This window comes from Doryrhamphus excisus, chromosome 12, assembly GCF_030265055.1.
Source record: "Doryrhamphus excisus isolate RoL2022-K1 chromosome 12, RoL_Dexc_1.0, whole genome shotgun sequence".
NCBI lineage: Eukaryota > Metazoa > Chordata > Actinopteri > Syngnathiformes > Syngnathidae > Doryrhamphus > Doryrhamphus excisus.
Window position 1 is genome coordinate 3,239,343 of NC_080477.1, and position 24,295 is coordinate 3,263,637.

Genomic DNA, 24,295 nt, shown 5'->3' on the forward strand with positions numbered 1-24,295 from the left:
GCAGTACCATGCTAATATAGACAGCGCCCCCTAGTGTTGGCAAAAGGAAAGATAGGCTCTGAAATGTTGGATATCATAGACAAAAACTTCCGTTATTATGAATTCTTTGAATTGTGAATACGAGACGGTTCTTGTGTCTTGTGTCACAATATAAATTGGGTTCTTGCTCAGGTTTATTACAATATTGATTACTCAAGACTAGGGTACACTTTGCAGAGATTAGCCCAAAAACATCTAAAACCACCTCCAATATAAGATTAACCTGAATGTAAGACAACTCTGAATATAGTACAACCTCAAATATAAGACGATCCCAAATATAAGATGAACTCGAATAGAAGGGAAGAACCTGAATATTAGATGCCCTAATATACGACCATCCTAAATATAAGATTAACCCGATTCTGAACATAGGACAACCCCAAATATAAGATGAGCAAGTCCTGAATTGCTGGATTTCAACAACATGACCCAGAAGCAGCCCCGGCAAGCAGGCAGGTTCAGCATAAGCTATGGCCACATACACATTCAGTGTTAATCTTCTATGCCGCCCAACCTCAATAGGGTCGCAGGAATGCTGGAGCCTATCCCAGCTGTCTTTGACCGATAGGTGGGGTACTCCCTGGACTGGTGGCCAGCCAATCCCAGGGCACATATAGACAATTCCCACCCACATTCATACCTATGGACAATTTGGAGTTGCCAATTAACCTAGCATGTTTTTGGAATGTTTTGGAATGTGGGAGGAAAACCGGAGTACACGGAGAAAACCCACGCACGCACAGAGAGAACATGAAACTCCACACAGGTTTCCAAAAAACATATTTGAATGATTTCCACATTGGATAATCACAAATATAAGACGACCCTGAATATAAGACAACCTGGTTTTCAATCACATCCATCTATTTTCTATGCCGCTTATCCTCACTAGGGTCACGGGGGTATGCTGGAGCCTATCCCAGCTGACTTCAGGTGAGAGGCGGGGTCCACCCTGGACTGGTCGGCAGCGTTTTCAATACCTTTTTTTGAAAAATAATGTTTTTTGTTCAAACTTATGGTTCAGTACTAAAAATGCTAGTCATGGGACCAAAAGCTGCTACTGAGGAACATCAGGATAACACGGAGCTTTCCCAAACAGGTACTAGAATGATCAAGCTTCTCCTTGATACTGCTGCCGTTTATCAATGACAGACCCGTGACACTTCCTGTCCCTCACTTAATGTGTTCCGTGTGGAAACTGGGTACGATTCGGTACTAGCAAACATAACATAAAATCCAATTCGGAATATACACGCCCTTCGACCCCTAAAAATCTTATATCCGGATAAATATGGTGATTTATTTTTCGCCTCGCTAGGAGAAGATTCTCCACCTCCATGTCTCCCTCTTGTCTCTTCCTGAGAGTTTTGGGAGCTTCCCGGTGGGGAGGGAATGTGTTGTACATTTTCAGATGCACCGTGTTGTGTGCATTGTTAGAATGCAACAAAGAGAAGATTTCCTAATGGGGAATCTTCGCCAAGCCTCACAGGATTAATGCCAACCTGGATGCAAATGCACGGAATGCGGCGGTGAACGGGAAAGACGGGAATGTGTGGAACCAAAGGAGGCCCGGGGACGTGTTTGCTGTTTATTGTTGTGTTGTCGGGACACCATGGCAGCGGCTAGCCTTCAATGTCACCCCTTCCCAAAACCACTCCCAGAATAAAATCTGGAAAATTAATTCCCACATTAATTCACTATTTGAATCTGGCTTCATGAAGTCGTAAAAGCGAAAAAGGAGAGAAAGAAAGAAAGAGGAGAGGGAGCAGGAGCAAATCTCAGGTGTAATATAAAACCAAATGCATTAGCTGACAGGGCATTGATGAATGTCAAATCCATCACGCCGTGCCAAGCTGGGGGGAATTGATCTTTTTTCCATTTGCCACTTTTTTTTTCTCCTCCAGTCAGCCTGCCCACCACCCCCGCTACCCCACCGCTCAGCTCCCTCCATTACAAATGCATCAGCGTGCTCTCGGAATACGCGTGTCCGCTTCTCCCAAATGCGTCTACCAAAGTCAAATGAAGGTCGTCAGCAGCTCATGTAAATGAAGCTTGATTGGGATAGTTTTGGGTTGTTTTTTTTTGTAGCGGATTCCGCTCGCACAATCCTGTCACACTGGCATTGTTAGTTCGCCCCCCCCCCCTCCCACCCCCTCCCCTGCCCATCAGGCTTCATAATAAAAGTTGCGCCACGCCGCAAATTACCCAAACAGCTTATCTCTCGCTCATTGTGGCGCATCACAACAAGTCCTCGGCAGGGAAGACACCAGCGTTTGTTAATGAACTTGGAAGATTACCAGATGTGAAAATTAACTGACAGCAAGATGGCGACCAACCCCCGCCCCCGCCCCCACCCCCATATGCTCCCATTCAGGCCCAGTTCTTCGACTTTTAGTACCAAAGTGAAAACCTTTCACACAGAGGTGCCAACCTGGAAGTATGGTAGCTTTGATGCGGGAATGTAGACAGTTAAAAATTATTTTTAGTTGGGGTGTCACAAGACACCCGGAAAGACGATACACGGGATTGGGTCAACGAAAACAAGATAGGATGATTCATTCATTCATTCATTTTCTACCGCTTTTCTTCACGAGGGTCGCCGGGGGTGCTGGAGCCTATCCCAGCTATCTTTGGGTGAGAGGCGGGGTACACCCTGAACTGGTGGCCAGCCAATCCCAGGGCACATATAGACAAACAACCATTCATACTCACATTCATACCTATGGACAATTTGGAATCACCAATTAACCTAGCATGTTTTTGGAATGTGGGAGGAAACCGGAGTACCCGGAGAAAACCCACATGCACGGGGACAACATGCGTGGGTATTGAAGAACAGGAATTGAACCCTTGTCTCCTAGCTGTGAGGTCTGCGCGCTAACCACTCAACCGCCGTGCCGCCAAGACAGGACGATATTTTAACGTACCATTTGGCAAACTACATTCATTCATTCATTCATTCATTTTCTACCGCTTTTCCTCACGAGGGTCGCGGGGGGTGCTGGAGCCTATCCCAGCTGTCTTCGGGCGAGAGGCGGGGTACACCCTGGACTGGTCGCCAGCCAATCACAGGGCACATATAGACAAACAACCATTCACACTCACATTCATATCTATGGACAATTTGGAATCACCAATTAACCTAGCATGTTTTTGGAATGTGGGAGGAAACCGGAGTACCCGGAGAAAACCCACGCATGCACGGGGACAACATGCGTGGAAGTATTGAAGAACAGGAATTGAACCCTTGTCTCCTAGCTGTGAGGTCTGCGCGCTAACCACTCAACCGCCGTGCCGCCAAGACAGGACGATTTTAACATACCATTTGGCAAACTATATTGCAATTGTCTAATTTAATTTCCACCATGTTACCTTGAATTGCTCTTCTACACGCTGTGTGTATGCTAGCGGCCCCGCCTCCACCCACCGAGTACTGTAGTTTTAACAGAGGCCGTGTCACATACTGTACGATTCGTATTACTGTGTAATATATTCTACTCTGCCTTAAGTCTCCAACCGTGGGATCTTTTAGTCCATCAAAACAAACCAATGCTCATCAAACAGCAAGCAGGCACTCAACACGGCACTTATGTGACTGAGTTATAGGCAGAGCACGGTTAATTTTTACAACCTTTCTCAAAGCCGCACACCGCTTTTGCATTCACCATCGCCCGTGTAGATGTTTTCCGTCTGGCTGCCCTTATACGGCTCATCGGCATCCACCTAGCCCCCCCCCACACGCACACATACAGCATACAGACACGAAGGCGTAATGCTCCCATGGAGACCACTATAGCCTGAGACGGACATATTGATATTTTTGAGATTGGTCAACTTTTTTTATGTAGGCTGAACAATGAAAGAAATCGAAACTAATTGAAAAACAAACTCAACTGACCTTTATGAGGTTTGTCCTGGTTTGGGAACTTCCTGCTGTCATTGAGGACTTCATAGGTCTTCAATCTGGTTCATTTGGGCTAACATTCGAAACATTGTTTTCCAGCTGATTTATACAGATGTTGAGGGCGGCACGGTGGTCTAGGGGTTAGCGCGCAGACCTCACAGCTAGGAGACCAGGGTTCAATCCCACCCGGGCATCTCTGTGTGGAGTTTGCATGTTCTCCCCGTGCATGCGTGGGTTTTCTCCGGGTACTCCGGTTTCCTCCCACATTCCAAAAACATGCTAGGTTAATTGGCGACTCCAAATTGTCCATAGGTATGAATGTGAGTGTGAATGGTTGTTTGTCTATATGTGATTGGCTGGCGACCAGTCTAGGGTGTACCCCGCCTTACGCCCGAAGACAGCTGGGATAGGCTCCAGCACCCCCCGCGACCCTCGTGAGGAAAAAGCGGTAGAAAATGAATGAATGAATGAATGAATTATACAGATGTTGTCGCTGTCGTCCTGTCAGCACCTTTCACCATCCGGCTTCTTAGGACCACATTGTAGGTACAAGAGGGTCTAAAGGCCCCCTCGTCCTGGTTTATGGTCCGAAAGATGTTGGCTGCATTCCAGTCCAAAATTTGAATTTTCTCTTACCCAATGGTCCAAAATGGCGGATCTGCCTGGCCTTTACCGACAGGAAGACAGCGACAACTTTGGTCCCGGCTGCATGCTACTTGATGTTAATGAGCTGTTTGAAGATACCCAGCATTGAGAATGAAGTGAAATCTCTTGGTTGCTAGCATGTCAAATCTCACAGGAAATGACAAAACTGACACGCTAGCAAGATTAAATCCCATTGACTAACATAACTAACATAACATAACAGAAATATTCCACCCCGCAGCCCCCAAAATAAACACATTCCCTTCCTTCATCTTCCTCAGAGCCATTCAGAAGTCTCCTAACCCCTTGGGGGGTGGGGGCGGGGGTGGGGGAGGGCGCTTTTGCCATCAAGGGATTATTCAAGTTTAGGGAATAAGGACTCCCCTTATCTCCATCCAGCGGTCCTCTGGGCAGAAGCTCCTCTTGGGCACTGTCACTTCCAAGCTCCTCCACTTTGGATTGATCCATCAATGGAGATCCCTCCCTCGCCATTACACCCCCTCCCCCGCCTGCCGTGTGCCCTTTCTTGCTGATAATGCCTCATTGTGGAAGCCATAAAGAGAAGAAGTTATCTCATTTTTACCTGAGGTCATTTTTGGGGATGCTATTTTCTGTCCTATTTCTTGGGCTAATGGCTCTCGACTTGGCTTCCCGCTTCCATATAGCTCGCATTCTTCCAGCGGAATGCCGGCGTAATAGTCTGGGGCTGCGACGACTCTAATTTGAAGGCCTTTTATTAAAGCCGCCATACGTTATTAGTCAATGCATATAAGGAGAGATTGTCGGTCCTGTGTCAAGTCAAGTTAATTGTCCGTTGACTCCTTCACCTCCGTCCCTCAATGGCAGCAGGGATTAATTCACTGCTTGTCTTTGTGTCAAGAAGACGGACTAAAAAAGATCTTAACATTTAATGTAAGTTTTTTAGCCCGTATTATTAGAATTAGCATTCATATTTTGCCACCGCTATTTATTGATTGTAAGAGCAAAAAGGGTGTTAAACCCAATGGATGCAATTTCAATGCAAATTCCACTCACTCGTTCTCCTAATGGCCAATAACGCAGCAGCTCCGATGCAAAAAATCAAGTTGACCTTTTTTTCTTGTCAGTGCGACAAAAGCGTTGACGCGTAATCGCGAATTTAGGGCAAATTAAATCACGAACAAGCTGCATTCGACGCTGCGGGCCGACGGCTTGACATTAAATATGGAATTTATATGAGAAGTTACCCCCTATGATGGTAGCAGATGTTTCACTGTGATTTCAAGCAATAAGGGATGTCTGTCAGACCCATCGAATGATGGAAAATATGTGCGTTTGGGTTTTGTACACACAGCCAGTTAGCATCAATACAAGTAACATTTAATAAAAAAGTGCAGATGGAAGAAAATGGTTAAAAAAATCATCTCTTAGTGATTAGACCAGGGGTGGGCAAACTACGGCCCGGGGGCCACATCCGGCCCGCCAAGTGTTTGAATACGGCCCGTCCGTTCTTTCCAAAGTATTTCATTTAAACTCAACATACAAACTGGCATCATGGCTTGAGCCAACCTTTTGATGGTTTTATCAATTTTGTTATTTGATGTGGTCTGTTGTTTACAAAGTGCTCCTGAAAAAAGGGACACAATAATAATAATAATAATAATAATAATAATAATAATAATAATAATAATAATAATAATAATAAAATTAAAAATATTTAAATATAAAATATTTAAATATAAAATATTTAAATATAAAATATTTTAATATAAATATAAAATAATAAATAATAATAGCAGATACAATAATACCAGGTGGACTGTTACGTGTAAAATATATAGTCTGCCACCCCCCCCCCCCCCCCCCCCGTTTTGTTAAATCAATGCGGCCCGCGAGTCAAAAAGTTTGCCCACCCCTGGATTAGACCATAGACCTCCACCAGCCGTTACTGTTCCACCACAGGCCTGGAGGGGGAGCTGCCCCACTTGGCCCTGATACAAGTGGGGTGGGGGGAGGATGACATAGCAAAATGTACAGTGTAAACATGTACATGATTAAAAATGAATGATGGCAGTATGGTAATTACCAACGAGCAGAGAAAGTGTGATCTCCTGGTGTACACGTAGTATGTTGTGAATGACATGTACGTACATGCATGTACATGACATTTAGGCATATTTTCCCAAACATGTTGGTGTCAAATTAGCAAACGTAAACGACCCTCGGGTGTCCCCAAGTTTGTTTGGTTCGATTTGGACGCAGATTCATCTTAAAATATTTGGACATTTGATAAAAAATTGCAATGAATTGCGTAAAAGTAATGTCGATTAAAATATATATACTATATTTACACATACAGTATTCTCTCACCACTTCACACTTTGATTTCCGCCGCTTCAGTCTACTATGTTTTTCAGAAATATATTTATGAATAAATCATACTGTTTGGAGTTTAAATACGGCCTGCCATTAGTCCACCAATATGCATGGATCCTCACCAAAACTGTACGGAGCCCACGTGCCAATCATCTCCCAAGTTCCCTCCATGCCGGTTGGGTAGTTTTTGTCCTTTCTTGCTAACAAACCCCCCCAAAAAAACGTCAGACAAAAGAAAACCCTTTAGAAAGGAACCATTGTTGTGGACTTAAAAGCCTCTTGGACATCGGAGCTTGAGGGAAAGTACGACGGGGTTCAAGTTGAGCGGAGGCGGATATAGTCGCTACGTTCTTCATAATCAAAGAGAAAGTGCCTTCCCGCCTCACATCGAGTGTGAACAAAGCTCTCCAATTAACTCTACAGCTGCTCCGGGATAACAGTTTGTGTCCGACGTGCTCACTGTTGCGCTGTGCATTTATTTTTCATGATGTTTTTGGCAACGTTAAGCGCTGCAACAGGAGAGAAAGCGCCCAGGAATCAATGTGTGCTTTCCCGCTCAGAAAGGAGGAGGAGGCATGTTGTTGTTTTTGAGTCGAGGGGGAGAGCGATGAGCGAACAGGACAGCGCATCACCAGCGGGGAAGGTTCGCCGCTAATAATAATGTTTGTCTGGCTGAGATGTGCTTCCTCCCAAGTAAAAGCACCGCAGAGCTCATAAATGCAAGCGGGGGATGATTAGAAACCTATAAAGTGGAACGTCATCTATTCTGGGATGCTGCTTGACTGATGATTGCATTTAAATAATCTATTCCGGGGTCAAACTGTGGCCAGGGTTCTTAACTGTCATGCAAGTGTAAAAAGAAGTTAACCACTCTGAATGTCCAAGTGTCTTTCAGCAAGAGACAAGGAATAAGGACAAAACAAAATCTCAAAAGAGGATCTCGCCTGCTGGCGTGGCAACAGCACTCCCGTCACCTAATAACATCCCTCGCCGCATACATCATCGCCCGGATTTGATTAGAGATCCGATTTATTTATTTGTTTGGCGCCGGGGACCCCACTGTCATTATTCCGCCTTGTAAATAATTCAATAAAAATGTCAGGCGCTGCCCTGCTCTGCATTAATAATAGGTGTAATAAAGGCGGGGGGAGGTGGGGGGTGGGGGGCAGGTGTGTGCAGGTGACACAATGGCGGAAACAAACATGCATTAGACGAGCGCATCCTGCAAATTGTGCTGTTTGTACTCTATGTTGTTATGTTTGATACAAAGCTGCTACAGCGCCTCCTAGTGGACACCCTTTTATTTCATTGGTCAATGGGGGGGTCATGATTGAGCCTCTACCAATTCCGCCTAGCAACCACACTATGAAAAATCAACATCAATGGATCGGGTACGAAATGAATGGTTCTGTGCAACTTTATATTTAATACAGAGCAGCGATTTTGTGCGACGCATCGCAGGCGGTTCTGGTCGTTACGGATTCCCTCTGTCTGCTGCGATGTGACAGGCTGGTCCAAGCATCGGTCTTAAGGTCAGCGCTGGGCGCCGTGTGTGTGGGGGGGCCGTGTGTGTGGCATGTCCCGGGCTTAATGACATCCTGGTCCACATGAGACCTGAGATCATCAATATTCTGTCACACACACGATGGTGTTTGAAGCTGCGGCAGACGACAACCAGGCCACCAAACACTCAACAGCTCCCCAGCCGTGGCTGTCATGACACCACAGACCCAAAATATGTCAAAGTCCTTCCCACCAAACCACCAAAGTGGCCCGAGAACGCCTTCCAGGCTTTTGGTGGAATCCAAGCTGGTAAAAATAGAATATAAAAATGACCAAAATGGCCTTTTAGTTTGGGATATTTCATTAGGCCATGTCATATGTCGCAAGAGCTCTTCAAAAGTATATTTGAGAAGCTTTTCATAACATCTAAGCTGGTAAATAGCACAACATGATCTACGTGTTCAATCCAGCAGATGGCAATCTACTTTGGAATATTTGAATTACCGTATTTTCCTCACCTTCATTGTCCGAGTCAGTCTGGTTGCCAGGTGGCTGCTCAGCAACAGTTAGAGCCCAAGCCCCTAACCCAAGACCCAGCCCAAGACCCGGCCCAAGACCAAAACCCGGCCCAAGACCAAGACCAAGACCAAGACCAAGACCAAGACCAAGACCAAGACCCAGCCCAAGGCCAAGGCCAAGGCCAAGGCCAAGGCCAAGGCCAAGGCCAAGGCCAAGGCCTAAGACCTAAGACCTAAGACCTAAGACCTAAGCCCTAAGCCCTAAACCCGAGCCCTTAGCCCAAGACCCAGCACCAAGCATCCACAATCCATTCACATACGGTGGCATAAGTCGCCCGGTGTTGCTTCCGTCTTTCATCCATTGTTCTCCCACCGTACATATTATTACATATTATTACATATTATTACATATTATTACATATTATTACATATTATTACATATTATTACATATTATTACATATTATTACATATTATTACATATTATTACATATTATTACATATTATTCTGTTATTGGTTTATTACATATTATTACATATTATTCTCTGATTGGTTTATTACATATTATTACATATTATTACATATTATTACATATTATTCTCTGATTGGCTTATTACATATTATTACATATTATTCTCTGATTGGTTTATTACATATAATTACATATTATTCTCTGATTGGTTTATTCCATATTATTACATATTATTCTCTGATTAGTTTATTACATATTATTACATATTATTCTCTGATTGGTTTATTACATATTATTACATATTATTACATATTATTACATATTATTCTCTGATTGGTTTATTACATATTATTACACATTATTACATATTATTACATATTATTCTCTGATTGGTTTATTACATATTATTATATATTATTCTCTGATTGGTTTATTACATATTATTACATATTATTACATATTATTACATATTATTCTCTGATTGGTTTATTACATATTATTATATATTATTCTCTGATTGGTTTATTACATATTATTACATATTATTCTCTGATTGGTTTACTACATATTATTACATATTATTCTCTGATTGGTTTATTACATATTATTACATATTATTCTCTGATTGGTTTATTACATATTATTACATATTATTACATATTATTACATATTATTCTCTGATTGGTTTATTACATATTATTATATATTATTCTCTGATTGGTTTATTACATATTATTACATATTATTCTCTGATTGGTTTATTACATATTATTACATATTATTCTCTGATTGGTTTGTTACATATTATTATATATTATTCTCTGATTGGTTTATTACATATTATTATATATTATTCTCTGATTGGTTTATTACATATTATTACATATTATTCTCTGATTGGTTTATTACATATTATTATATATTATTCTCTGATTGGTTTATTACATATTATTACATATTATTCTCTGATTGGTTTATTACATTTTATTACATATTATTCTCTGATTGGTTTGTTACGTGCCAGTGTCAGAGGGAAATGGTCCGCCAAAATGGCCAAAGTAGGCTCACGCACAAAGCCGGGGATGGAGCTATCTCCAAATCACGTTTTTCTCTTAAAACCATCAAGCAAGCGTCTTGCCGCCATTGATAACTTGCACTCGTCTTGCACTCGTCATTTTCATTCCAATCCATAAAACATGGTCAGGATTTGTCATCTCCAGCACAGAGAGGTCCTCCAATCATCCATCACCATGTTCTCTCCTGTGGGAAATCCATTGTTTGGGATAAAAAAATATCTCATTGGTTGACTTGGCTCAAAGGAACGAGGGAAACCCAACACATAAACATTTAAACATCTTGGCTGCAATCATCGTATGACATTGTCATAGCATGCTACTTCTTAGAAATATCTGAATCCTGCAAAAACTCCAATTATCCACTCATCCATCTTGCGCTTATCCGAGGTCGGACCAGAGGAGCAACACCTCCTCTGGTCAGCAGGGAAGCGAAGACTTCCTTCTCCATAGCTACTTTGTCCAGCTCCTCCGTGGTTCCTCAGGTGTTCACAGGCCAGCTGAGGGAATTGGTCTCTCCAGGTCTCTCCTGGGCCTCCTACATGTCGGACGTTCAATGAACACCTCCACAAGGAGGCGTCCTGACCAGATGCCACCCTACGGAGTCGTGTCGACCAAGACTCGCCCACAGCATCATTAGGAAGGAACGCAGTCATTAACACGCTGTTGTTTTTGGTGTTTTTGTTCATTTTTTGTCAGCAGTTAGTCGTGTATAATGTGTGTTTTGGCTAGCTATTTTAGTTTAGCATATCCATCCCTTCCTAAATGGACCACAAGATGTTCAAACCACAGTGCAGGTGGTAAAAAAAGCTTCTAAATTGTCATGACGTTCTGGTTAAGAACTGCGTCCTTTGGAGGCTAAATAAGTCTTGTTGTTTCCACGGTGACGTTGCCAAGCGTACTGGAGTGACATCACACTTTGTGCTTCGGCCGGGCATGCTACTTCTTAAAAATATCTGAATCCTGCCAAAACTCCAATTATCCACCCATCCATCTTGCGCTTATCCGAGGTCGGACCAGAGGAGCAACACCTGAAGCAGGGAAGCGAAGACTTCCTTTTCCACAGCTACTTTGTCCAGCTCCTCCGTGGTTCCTCAGGTGTGGGAATTGGTCTCTCCAGGTCTCTCCTGGGTCTTCCCCGAGGCCTCCTACATGTTGGACGTTCACACCTCCACAAGGAGACGTTCATGGAGGCGTCCTGACCAGAGCCACCCTACGGAGTCGTGTCGACCAAGACTCGCCCACAGCATCATTAGGAAGGAACGCGGTCATTAACACGCTGTTGTTTTTGGTGTTTTTGTTCATTTTTTGTTAGCAGTTAGTCGTGTATAATGTGTGTTTTGGCTAGCTGTTTTAGTTTAGCATATCCATCCCTTCCTAAACGGACCTCAAGATGTTCAAACCACAGTGCAGGTGGTAAAAAAAGCTTCTAAATTGTCATGACGTTCTGGTTAAGAACTGCGTCCTTTGGCGGCTAAATAAGTCTTGTTGTTTCCACGGTGACGTTGCCAAGCGTACTGGAGTGACATCACACTTTGTGCTTCGGCCGGGCGGCACGTTGGGCCAACTTGGCATACAAACGCCCCTCCTTGGCGGCGAAACAGCACGGCTTCGGCTTTTGTGGAAGTACAAAATGCTTTTTCTTCTCCTTGAGCCACCAGGAGGTGAAGTGCCGATTGTTTTGTTTATAGAATATCAGAGGTGCTGGCGCGTTAATCTCAATAAAGGAGACTATTGGACTGAATTATCTGTATGATTGCCCTTTAGAAGTGCTGTCAATGCTATTTTCCTTATCCGCCTCTTCCTGCTACGCCGGGCCTGTGTGAGGAGAATGCAAGGCAGCCGCTTCCGACGCCACAAAAGGGCATTGCATTAGAAAGCCATACCTCTGCTGTGTGACCTTTGGCTGCGCCGGGGAGGTCGGAGCGTTCCCCGCGGACGCGCGGTCGGCTCCGTCGGAGGAAGCGGGAAAGGTTGTAAATGTGTGATCGGGAGTTCGGTGAGCAGACGGCCAAATGAAAGCGAATTCTTTTTGTTGCCTATTGACGCTCCTGAATGTTCACAGCCGGAGACGCGGACGCCGCGCTGTGGAACAAATGTTCCGAACCTCCGAGTCTCGCCTCCTCCGGCGAGGGAATCCGTTTTGATCCAAAATGTTCCATGGGTCTAATCCTCCTTTTCGACCCACCCCTACAATGGGATGTTCCGTGACATTTTTTAATTGGAACATTCAAACACCAACAACCCTGACGTCCCGTCCATTGGAATTTTTGGCTAAATGAGGACTTCCTACGAAGTACTACGAAGTGACTTCTCAATGTTGGAACGCCTCCCTCGCTGGTTTGAAGTGGCGTCCATTGAAGGCATGACGGACGTAGCGCCGCACGCCGTTTGGCTAGGACAGCTTTGGGTGCTACACATCTTAAAAACGTCCGAAGACTTGGGTAGGATATGTTTTTTTTACAATTTAATGACCCCCTCCCCCCTTGAAAGGTGACAGATTGGGAGGAGTTTGGCATATAAAGCCACTCCCACAAAAACACATCATTTTCATATAAGTCTGATATATTAATAATAGCTTATATGACCACTTGATAGCTTTAAAAAAATAAGAATAACAGGCTTTGCTACACATCTTAAATTTACACCTCTTATGTACCCAGTACTTACAATTTTTTGTGTTAGTATTTTGGAAATTAGTATTTTTTCTGCCTTGTTTATTTTTCTGGATTCAATATTTAAACGTTTCATATATTCATATATTCAACAGCTACTAAAACTTCTACAATTACTGCTAGTACTCCTTTGACAATCGCAACTACTGCTCTTACTGCGAATACTACGGCAAAGAATATCTAAAACAAGTACAGCTATTACTACTACAACTACCACAACAAACATGAAATAATTATCACTACGGCAACAACAAATGCAACTGAAATCACTACTAATTACTACAAATACAACAAACAACTACTATTACTACTACTATGAAAAAAAAACAAGTACTGCAGCTACTACGACTTAAACTACGGAAAAACCAACTACATCAAATTTCAACAACTACTATGACTACAACCACAACTACTACAAGTAATACAAACTTGCAATCTGCAACTACAACAGCTACTTAAAACTACAACAGGTACTATTATTTCTACTACTATGGGAACCACAAGTACAACAGCTAGTTGTACTACAGGTACTACCACTACATCACCAACAAACATGCAACTTCTCCAACCACAACAGAGTAAATGAATCAAAGACTAGTAACTGATGCGCCTGGAAGACAGTGAAGGCATCATCAGTGAGTATTTGAAGGCACGTTTGCAGCCTTCTGGTTTAAATGATGTTGCGTCATCTTTCATGTGGAACGAGACGTTTTCATGACAGAACAATCGGGGCCTTAGCGTCCTTTGCGGGGTTAATAATTGTCAAATATCGCAAGAGTGTCGGTATTTCCCAAGCATGTCCCATTTCCCAACGGCTGTAATATATTCCCTGCGTTCAGTGGAGAATATAAATCCACATTTACGCACCGGTTGCTCCTGCGGACCGACTGATGTTGAGTGATGAGCGGCATCATTCTGCACATTACATTAGAGGTCATCAAACATTCCAAAACACACGTCTTTTAACGATGTGGAGGCTAATTCATGTGTGCATAGATGAGCCTCATGGCTTAATTAGGATCTAAATCACATTTAATGATATCTTATCGTACATGCGTCACATTCCCGGCCCGACTTTGCCGACCGTTTAGTGGTGTTGGGGTGCAAAACGACTCCGTTGCTAATTGCCGGCATGTCTCATTGAATACTTTTTGTGGAGGAATCACATTTAAAGTACTTTTTTAGGAGAAATATAAACCAAAACTTGTACATCCAATCACGTTTTTTTGGTTGGTCAAGGTCAAACCTGCACTTTGTGGATATTCCCGATTGAAAAGTAGAATCATGTCAACAGCAAAGGACCCGCACTTGACTCCTGTGGAACACCACAGAAGTGGTTCTTCATGTGTTGGGCTACGTTCTCGTAATATGACCAGCTCTATCATCAAACAGGCACGGACTGGGATGTCAAAGCCAGGATGGACAAGGCAAGAGCAGCCTTCTGGTCTTCCGAAGATCAAAACGTGAAGTCGATACTGCTCTCCCGGCGCGAAAAACTGAAAAAAACGTGGAACATAGAAGATGAAAAATGAAGACCTGGCTGGATGGGCCACACCCTCAGGAAGGCAGCATCCAGCCCCACACGCCAAGCCCAAACCAGGAACCAGCCTAGGTTCGAGGCTGAACTCAAACAGCAGAGAACGAACTGGTCTGGAGGGGCCAGAACCGAGTTCGATGGCGAAGGGTGTTGGTCGATGGCCTGTGCTCCATCTGGAGCGATGGACATCGGTTAGCGGTGCATCAAGAGTGCATGAAATGGGGAACCCGAGGTAAGCAGGACTCAAAGAAAGGAGATGAACTCGATGGAAGCCAGAATGTTTGATGGCTGTGTAGCAGGTCTCCAGAGACGGCAGATGCTGCTGCGAAAACGTTCCTGTGGGAATTAACACATTTGTCAAAAATATTTCCTTTTCACATATTCTTTTTGCTTGTCAGACTTTTATCTTGAAGAAAATATGATTTTTTTTACACAACATAATATTTGGACTTCCATCTTTGACTTTTTTTCCTCCCTCAAGATTATTTCCATATATAACATTTATATTATTTACATATTTGTTTATATGCATGTAATTATTCATTTAATGTAATAATTTATTTAACTAAGAAATTAAAAATATTGTTTTTTTTTTAAACAAAACAATGAGCGGTATCAAGATCCACCGTGGCGACTAATCAGGAAATCAAGGTAATCAGGAAAAAGCCGAAAGAAACAAAACACATCACTATTACCAGACGTTACCAGATGTTTATTTTTCATCTTGCCGGCGTGTTAACGTCCATGTTTGTCTTTTAATTACGTCTGCAGCGTGTGTGTTTACATCAAGTGATGCAAGAAGAAGAAGAAGAAGAAGAAGAACGGGAGGTCCTGCTGAGGACTAGCAGCCAGGGAGAACATCTGCTCTTCATCAGGCCCGACGAGGCGGCGAGGCCGCGAGCGAGCTGGCAGATGGTCGCTGAGGTCTCCACACAATAGAGGAAGCCAAGTGCCTCCAACACCGGCAGCATCGGCAGCCACCCGTGCGCACACACGTCATAAACTCCCGCAGACAAATTATGATCAGACTTTATTCATCATAGCTGAGTGCCGACGGACAAGAAGGTTACATAGTCCACAACTACAGTACTCTTTCTTTTTACAACTGATGTACTTTGGTCGTCATCATTTCAACATAAATGACTTTTTTCTTGGAAGGTTACCAACTTTTGTCATAATTGCATTATTTTTTTAACTCAAAAATAGTACCCTTTTCTTGTAATATTTTTGTAAATATTTTTTTGTAAAAAATACAATACAACCTTTTTGCATCATTTATCACTTTTTTCTCAAAAATTGACACAAATCTTACAACCATTTGTCATAAAAATATAAAGTATAAAAATAAAAACATATGACCTTTAAAAAAATCACTTCTTTGCAATTCATTTTTTTCTTTTAATATTGTCTTTTTTTCTAAAAATTTACAACCATTTAGCATAAAAATACAATCTTTTTTGCACAATTTATCACTTTTTTCTAAAAAAAATGACATAAATCTTACAACCATGTCATAAAAATATAAATATAAAAATAAAAACGTATGACTTAAAAAAATCTGTTCTTTACAATTAGTTTTTTTTATTTTAGAAATTACTTTTTTTCTTGTACAATTACAAACATTTCTCATAAAAATATTGATAAAAGGTATTTTTTAAGAATAATAATATAATAAAAAAAATATTTCCCCTGGGAAACAATTTAACAAAACGTGACTTTTTTCTTGTATGATGACACACTTTTATCATAAAACATGCAACCCTATTTGCATCATATATAACTTGCTTTTTTTCTTGTAATATTGTTTTTTTTCAATAATTTTCTTTTAAGATTAACAATACTAACATTAGTTCCATTTGAAGAAACGATATTTGGCGCAGCTTTATCGTAACATATGTAGCCAAGTCTGGTTCATTTCATTTTTTGTCGGGCCGGGCCGAACTAGCTGGGCGGCTCCGAGGTACCGAGTCCATTTCTTTTTCATGACGTCAGTAAAAGCTGCAACTTGGAAAGCGAGCGTCTCTTCTCTCAAACACGGGACGGCTTTTTCTCACCTTTGCTTCTCATAAAAGGGCTGCTGTGGGACATTTTACCGCTACAACGTCATTAAAAGGGCGCCTTTGTGTCATAGGAGACTTTTAAATGTCATACAAGTGTAAAAAGAAGTGAAGCACTGTTAACGGCAACAGTAAAGCACAAGACTCCACTGAATTGACTCGTTTTTCAAGCTTGATTTCATACTAGTGAAGGCCGGGTTTAGGTCTGTGCTCAGCCTCCACTTCCAAACGGCGTCGTGGAAGCAGCCATCATTCCAGATTGGGCGGAATACAAAAGAGGGGAAAGCAAATGAGGGATGTTGCAGCCCAGGCGGGATTTGCCGGGCCGGCGGCACCCACGGCGCTGCAAGAAGTGATAGAAATGTCCCTGAATGACGGCACAAATGTGTATGATGACAAATAACCTCTTTGAAGCCGCACCGCGGCGAATAGGATCCCATTTGGCTATTTTAAAATGAGGCGAGGGGCGGCTTAAAATAAAAAAAATAACGTAAAAGAGGCCTGACTGTGTCAGACTGCTGGTTTTAGTGGCGTAGAAGCTGCGAGCAAAGAGGCGGCCATGTCCTTATCTAAATAAGAATGTCACGCGTGTTCCTTTGGATATTTTCCTGCAACAATATTTCCCTTGACGAGCCCTCCCAGGCCCACAATAACTACAGCTTTTTGCTTTTTAATGCACCCGCTTTGAAATGCGTCACCATGTCTCCGTGCAGGTACTGGCATAAATACATAAGCTGAAATTGAAATGGACTCGTGGAGAAATGAGCAATTTCCCAGCGGAAGGATTGGAAAGTTTGCCAGGCCGCCGCCGGCTGACCTGTCATCAATCACCTCACGGCGCCACCGCAGCCGCCGAGGTTGCTGGGAGGCGGAGTCACGCCGCACTTTGGGAGAAAGCACCTGAACGCGCACGACTCAATGAGCCATGCGCTTTCTGCTGTTGACACCTCAGATTTATGGATGCGGGCTTTTAAGTGCTTCTAAGTCACTCTGCTCTTTTTGGTCATCGCTGAAATCCATCGCTTTTTGCATAACATTGGCACACATTGGTACTGTATAATCATAAAACACACTATACAATACTATAATGCCTATAAATAAAAATAAAAATAAAAATAAAAATAAAAATAAAAATAAAAATAAAAATAAAAATAAAAATAAAAATAAAAATAAAAATAAAAATAAAAATAAAAATAAAAATAAAAATAAAAATAAAATAAAAATAAAAATAAAAATAAAAATAAAAATAAAAATAAAAATAAAAATAAAAATAAAAATAAAAATAAATAAATAAAAATAAAAATAAAAATAAAAATAAAAATAAAAATAAAAATAAAAATAAAAATAAAAATAAAAATAAAAATAAAAATAAAAATAAAAATAAAAATAAAAATAGTATAATAGTATAGTTTGTATATATATGTAAAATAAATAAATATAAATAAATGTATATATAAATGTAAAATATATATATACACAAACTATACTATATATATATATATATATATATATAAATCAATATAAAATAAATGCCATATATATATATATATATATATATATATATATATATATAGTATAGTTATGTCATATATACAATCATACAATCATGATAAAACACACTATATAATACTATCATACCTGGCATAAATAATATAAAATAAATGTGAATAAATAAATATAAATATAAACCTGTTAAAGACCTGCTCCCACTTCTAGCTCCTTCAATCTTAAATATGATCATCATCATTTTCATCCGCCATTCAAGATGGCCGGGATTCCACCTTTACTGAATAAAACAAGCCTCCATCCTGGGAGTATTCCTAACCTCCCATTTATGTCCAAAAACCTTGAAAAATTGTAGCACAGCAGATCAATGGTCACCTGGCCTTGAGTGATCTATTTGAACCTCTTCAGTCTGGTTTAGGCTGAGCCGCTCTACTGAATCAGCCATTGCAAAAGTCATAAATAATCTTCTATCTATGGATTGTGACACCTCAATATTATTATTACTAGATCTCAGTGTTGCCTTTGATCCCGTCCATCACTCTGTCCTACTAAAACACATTCAAACGTATATTGGTGCCCAAATGGGTTTGGGGCTTTTCCTAGGGCTATTTAAATACACTTTACTTTACTTTACTTTACTTGAGTTGATTGATTGACTTGAGTTGATTGACTTGGCTTGACTTGAGATGACTTGACTGCACTTGATTTGGCTTGACTTGACATGCCTTGAGATGACTTGGTTTGGTTTGATTTGACTGGACTTGACTTGACTTGACTTGACTTGACTTGACATGACTTGACTTGGTTTGGCTTGATTTGACTGGACTTGACTTGACATGACATGACATGACATGACATGACATGACATGACATGACATGACATGACATGAATTGACTTGACTTGACTTGACCTGACTTGGTTTGGCTTGATTTGACTGGACTTTACTTGACATGACATGACATGACATGACATGACATGACATGACATGACATGACATGAATTGACTTGACTTGACTTGGTTTGGTTTGGCTTGATTTGACTGGACTTGACTTGACTTGACTTGACTTGACATGAATTGACTTGACTTGAATTGACTTGACTTGGTTTGGCTTGATTTGACTTGGTTTGGCTTGACATTGGCAGCCTGTTGCCAAGAATATGAGGGAAGACTATGATGAAGACTTGGGTTCTTCCCACCAGACTGTGTGGAAAGGTCCCCAGGATCATCACCGAGGAGGCAACACGCTGTCTTAAAGCGTCCACTCAGCTTCTTGGTCTTTCCCATGGAAGCTTCCAGCGGTGCCAAATGGATTTATGATTGACACGAGTTCGTGTCATCCACCCGCTAGCCGAGGAACATGGCGAGCAGAACGGCAGAGATTTCACGGAGTTTAGAGGGAATGTGAAAGCTGCGAACTTTTTGTTGCTGTACGGGAATGTAAAGCCTCCAAATCACACGTCAAAGTCAAGTGGAACGCCCACCCGGAAGAGTTTGGATGGCTCGGCCTCGTCTGCTGACATAGGTATGAATGTGAGTGTGAATGGTTGTTTGTCTATATGTGCCCTGTGATTAGCTGGCCACCAGTCCAAAGTGGACTCTTGCCCAAAGACAGCTGGGATAGGCTCCAGCATACCTGGGACCCTAGTGAGGCACAAGCTGCATAGAAAATGGATGGATGGATTACAACCTTTTATCATAAAAAAATACAAACTTTTTTAAATATGTGTCCTTTTTTACCTTTTTTTGGTAATATTATTGGGTGTTTTTATTAAATGACAAAAATCTGACTTTTTTTCTTGAAATATAATGACCTTTTATCATAGAAAATACAAAAGCTTTAGAATATTTTGACTTTTTTCATATTTTTGCTTAACTTTTTTCTTTTTATATGTTTTTTTTTTAATGACAAAAGCTAACTTTTGTATAAATTATAACCTTTTATCATGAACTTGTGTTTGTTTTTATGTTTTTTTAATACTTTTTTGGAATAGTTTTTTTGTTGAAAGGTTCCAACCTAAATTTTTTTGTTGTGTTTTGGTTTTTTTTAAGCAAAAATCTGACTTTCTTCTTGTAAGATGTACATTTTTGGAAGCTTTTCACTTTTTTCAATTTTTTTTTTTACCTTTTTGCTGTATTGTCTTTTTTATGACAAAAATCTAACATTTTTGTAAATTACAAGCTTTTATCATGAACCTTTTGAATACTTATTTCTTGTATAATTGTAATAATAATATTTATTCATTAATCATTTTAATTGTCAAAAATCATTATTTTTCCTGTAAGATCATAGCCTTTTATCATAAAAAATAACAAATTCTTTGAATATTTTGACATTTTCTTTTTTTTTTTACTTTTTATATTATTTCTTAAATGCCAAAAAATCTAACTTCATTGTAAAAGCAACCCTTTATCATAAAACAATGTAATTTTACATTTAGATGTTTTTAAATTGCCCTTTTTTTTGAAAGATTACAACCTTTTATTAAATCAAATGACAAACTTTTTGGAGTATTTTAGATTTTTTTAAATGACTTTTTTTTTTTTTTGCAATATCACAAGTTTTTCTTTTAAAAAATGACCAAAAATCTTTCTGTCACTGTGGAGGGATTTAAAGCCCCCAAAGCACCCTGCGGTGACGTGAACTGGAGCGCCCGCCCATGGAGTTTGGATGACTCGGCCTCTCCTGGTGACATTTCCCATCCAAGGAAGGAAAGCGGAGCCAAAGTGGAGCGTTATTCGGAATATCCAAGCCGGGACGTTTTCATGACTTATTGTTGACATTTGGAAGTCGTCCTTTACGAGGAAAGGACAGGAGGGAAAATTGCGAGTCATACATCTTCCCCAACGTCAAACGTGAACTTCTCTGTTAAAGCAGCTTTTTTTCCCCTGAATTCTTTTGATAGGAAAGTACCGTGGAGGATGATTTTATTTAACGGATGATCCGGTTTGCCGTCTTTGGGGCTGGAAATGATGAACATTGTGTTAGCTGGGTTTAGGGTTTGGGTTAGAAGGTTACATGGTTAGGGTTAGAGGTTTAGGGTTAGGGTTAGGGTTAGGGTTAGGGTTAGGGTTAGGGTTAGGGTTAGGGGTTAGTGCATTCACAGCAAGTTGAAAAAAACGGAGAAAAACAACATACTAACCCAGGGGTGGGCAAACTTTTTGACTCGCGGGCCACATTGATATAACAAAATATCAATATATATATATTTTACACGTAACAATCCACCTGGTATTATTGTATCTGTAAAATTGTCATGCAATCTGCTATTATTATTTATTATTTTATATTTATATTTAAATATTTTAAAAATAATAAAATATTATAATAATTAAAATAAAATTAAAATAATAATAATTATATTATTATGTAAAATATGCAAATATAACAATATTATTATATATAATTAATATAATAATTAGCATTAATATAATAAATATAATAATCATAATAGTTAAAATAATAATATAATAATTATTATTTTAATTTTTATTATTATTATGTGCTTGTGTCTCTTTTTTCAGGAGCACTTTGTAAACAACAGACCATGTCAAACAACGAAATTGATAAAACCATCAAAAGGTTGGCTCAGGCCATGATGCCAGGTTGTATGTTGAGTTTAAATTAAATACTTTGGAAAGATTGGGCGGGCCGTATTCAAACACTTGGCGGGCCGGATGTGGCCCCCGGGCCGTAGTTTGCCCACCCCTGTACTAACCCCATACGTTTTTTGTCAAAAATCACCAAATTCAAACACATGCATTTGATGCTATTTTTGGGTGCTTCTCAGGCCCCTGATTTGTGTGTGTGGGGTTAGGGTTAGGGTTAGGGTTAGGGGTTAGTACATTAACAGCAAGTTGAAAAAAACGACATACTAACCTTTTACTTTTTTTTTGTCAAAAATCACCAAATTCAAACACATGCATTTCATGCCATTTTTGGATGCTACTCAGGCCTCTGGTGCGTGTGTGTGGGGTTAGGGTTAGGGTTAGGGTTAGGGTTAGGGTTAGGGTTAGGGGTTAGTGCATTAACAGCAAGTTGAAAAAAACGGAGAAAAACGACATACTAACCCCATACGTTTTTTGTCAAAAATCACCAAATTCAAACACATGCATTTTATGCTGGTTTTGGGTGCTTCTCAGGCCCCTAATGCGTGTGTGTGTGAGGTTTCCCGTGTTTTTTTTAATTTATTTGTTTACCAGAAAATTGCATGAGAAGCAAGTTGAAAAAAAAAAACTGGAAAAAACGACATACTAACCCGTTATGTTTTTTTTGTCAAAAAACACCAAATCCAAACACATGCATTTGATGCCATTTTTGGGTGCTTCTCAGGCCCCTGATTTGTGTGTGTGGGGTTAGTGTTAGGGTTAGGGTTAGGGTTAGGGGTTAGTGCATTAACAGCAAGTTGAAAAAAACGACATACTAACCTTTTACTTTTTTTTGTCAAAAATCACCAAATTCAAACACTGGCATTTTATGCCATTTTTGGATGCTAATCAGGCCTCTGATGCGTGTGTGTGGGGTTAGGGTTAGGGTTAGGGTTAGGGGTTAGTGCATTAACAGCAAGTTGAAAAAAACGGAGAAAAACGACATACTAACCTTTTACTTTTTTTTGTCAAAAATCACCAAATTCAAACACTGGCATTTTATGCCATTTTTGGATGCTAATCAGGCCTCTGATGCGTGTGTGTGGGGTTAGGGTTAGGGTTAGGGGTTAGTGCATTAACAGCAAGTTGAAAAAAACGGAGAAAAACGACATACTAACCCCATACGTTTTTTGTCAAAAATCACCAAATTCAAACACTGGCATTTTATGCTGGTTTTGGGTGCTTCTCAGGCCCCTAATGCGTGTGTGTGTGAGGTTTCCCGTGTTTTTTTTATTTATTTGTTTACCAGAAAATTGCATGAGAAGCAAGTTGAAAAAAAAACTGGAAAAAACGACATACTAACCCGTTATGTTTTTTTGTCAAAAAACACCAAATCCAAACACATGCATTTGATGCCATTTTTGGATGCTTCTCAGGCCCCTGATTCGTGTGTGTGGGGTTAGGGTTAGGTTTGGGGTTAGCGGTTAGTGCATTAACAGCAAGTTGAAAAAAACGGGAAAAAACGACATACTAACCTTTTACGTTTTTTGTCAAAAATCACCAAATTCAAACACATGCATTTCATGCCATTTTTGGGTGCTTCTCAGGCCCCTGATGTGTGTGTGTGGGGTTAGGGTTAGGGTTAGGCTAGGGGTTGGGGTTTTCTGGATTTTTTTCAGAAATAATTTTTCAAATAAATTTTTTTACTTCTTTCTTGTAATAGTATGGCTGTAAAAAAATATTTTTTTAATTGAAAAAAAAAACAATCATAAATATATGAGGCAAAAAACATTAGGAGAAAAAGCTCTTAAAAAAAAAGTGATTAATTTAAGAGAAAAAAGTCGTAAATTTACACGAAAAACACCTCCCCCTTGCTCCTCCACACCTGAACCCGTTGGAGCACGTCAAGCTGTCTCACATCCAAGTTGACTTTCTAAAGTCTACTGTCCCTCGGCAGGATGGAATGAGATGCTGGGTGAAATGTGAGGCCCGTATGTTTAAAGGGCTGCCATGTTTGGGAAACGTCCATCATCCTGCTTTGTTTCCAGAAGTCTCCCTCCTTGCTTGTGTCAGCCCAACAAATAAAAGTCATCCCTGATTCTCCCTGAGAATCTCCGGCGTCTCGGCGGTGAATGTCTCCTCCCAGAGGAGCTCAATCGTGTTTAAAAAAAAACAGGCGTAAGGTGGTGCAGGAGGTGAAGAGCGACTTTGACAGAAAGCAGCCCACCCGCCAATCGCCCTCACGCTGATCCACACTCCACCGGGCACCTGGCTTACCTCACACGCCGCCGCCGCCGCCGATGACAACACACTGCACATGTAGAGTGCAGCTGACATTTCCTCAAGGTTGCCTGCTCATGGTTGGCGTACAGGACAATCCTTGTCGACGTTTCGCAGAACGCTGATTTGCGGGCCGATCCGT